This window comes from Orcinus orca, chromosome 1, assembly GCF_937001465.1.
Source record: "Orcinus orca chromosome 1, mOrcOrc1.1, whole genome shotgun sequence".
Lineage (NCBI taxonomy): Eukaryota > Metazoa > Chordata > Mammalia > Artiodactyla > Delphinidae > Orcinus > Orcinus orca.
Genome location: NC_064559.1, coordinates 159,165,588 through 159,167,393, shown reverse-complemented (window position 1 = coordinate 159,167,393; position 1,806 = coordinate 159,165,588). Strand labels below are relative to the sequence as shown.

General features: G+C 36.6%; 1 non-coding gene across 1 annotated transcript; it reads left to right on the top strand.

Moving 5' to 3' along the window:
* Positions 1–1,013: 1,013 nt before the first annotated feature.
* TRNAG-CCC (transfer RNA glycine (anticodon CCC)) lies at positions 1,014–1,086 on the top strand. Its single transcript has one exon. It is a non-coding gene; the product is annotated as a tRNA-Gly (tRNA).
* The last annotated feature ends 720 nt before the right edge of the window (positions 1,087–1,806 follow it).

Here is a 1,806-nt window from a genome sequence, read left to right as displayed (position 1 = left end):
AGGTACCACTCCCCAACTCTCATGTTCCAGGTATAATAAATTTCTGGGTTATCCTAAACAGGTCGAAACTCCCTCTTCTGAAGCTAGTTAATTATATTTGTCATTTAAGTTATCTTAGGACTTCCTCCTTCAGGATCCCTCAATTTGAGAATAACTGACACTCCTTGTTCTCTTAATACCCTGTTCTTCCCTCTATCATAATGTTTATCACACTGTGAGCCGTAAGTTACTTCTCTGAATTCTTTTCATATTTCCATGAATTAGCACAGTGCTGGGTGTTCAGTAAATATCAGCTGTGAATAGATTTTGTGCTGCATTTCAAGGCTAAGGTTTACTTTGTAGCACTTGCTGAAGTGTGGTTATGAAAGGAAAAGGAAGATGGAATAATATTGCATGTAGGGGGGAAACTGAGTCTGCTGAAGTTGCTTTCAGAATTGTGGGAATTCAGTACATGTTTGTAGGCTGAGGCAAAGGGGGCAGTGGAAAGAGTGAGCTTGATGATGTAGGAGAGGGGATAGAAATAAGTTCACTTGGAAAGGAGAAAACGTTTTCACCAAGTTTTCCTTAAAATAATTTTAATAATTTCCACAAGGTATTCATCTCATCAAGGCTGAGTTCAATTTATCTCAAAATAACGTTCCTGATCAGTCATACATGGTACATGTTTACTTATTAAACAGGACCTTCATCTTTCTCTGGGTCCTGGAGGGAGATGAATAAGAAGTATACTCGGTAGAAGTTAAGAATTAAAAGTTTACTAGCAAAAACCTGGAGCTGTGTCACAATCAATGCTACTAGAATGGCTTCTATGTTTTCAAAGTACACACCTGGGATATGATGAATTTTGGAAAGGGCTTGACGCTTAAGATGAATGTTTTAAATATATATACACACTAAGCAGTGAATTGCTGTTTTTCATGGTTTTTAAATGTAGCATTCTATTAGTCAAATATTCTGGTTTTAATAGTTATTTAATTATACAATCTGATTTATTAATTAAAATAATAGGGACTTCCCTGGTGGTTCAGTGGTTAAGACTCTGCACTCCCAATGCAGGGGGCCCGGGTTCGATCCCTGGTCAGGGAACTAGACCCCGCATGCCACAGTGAAAAGATCCCGCACGTGGCAATGAAGATCCCGTGTACCGCAACTAAAACCCGGGGCAGCCAAATAAATAAATAAATATTAAAAAAAAATAAAGCACGGGTGTTAAAAATAGCTTATGTATGAATGAGAAAGGAGTTTTCAGGGCCTCCATCATCACCATGAACTCCCACAAGCACTGATGGAGAACTAATTACTCTGTACAAAGTACGGTGCTTAGAGATGAGCAGGACACAGATGTCTAAGATGTAGCTCCTGTCTTTTAGAAAGTATATTCACTACTAAAGAGTTCCAGTTAAACAAATGCATAAGTGATTATTGAAAGTTGATGTTGAAGACAGTTTCTAAATACTTAGAATGCTATCTGGTTCAAATATAGTAGCATATTTTTCACTAATTGTATGATTGACATTATTTAGGCACTTTCTAAAAATAGGGTTATGGTTTATTTTTAAAACTTTCAACACCCTGACTAAAATTTTAGCTTCAAAAAATATTTTATGTGCCAAACCCTGTTCTAAATACTTTATGGTGGCTTTTATTACCATCCTAGTGTAGAGTTGAGGAAACTGAAACACAGAGAGAAGAGTAATTTGCCCAAGTGTAGAGCTGTGACCCTTACACAGGTATTCCACTGCAAAGGTCTTTTAATTTTTAATTAAAAATTTTTTTGACTAGGTAAGGCATTCACATGGTTTAAAA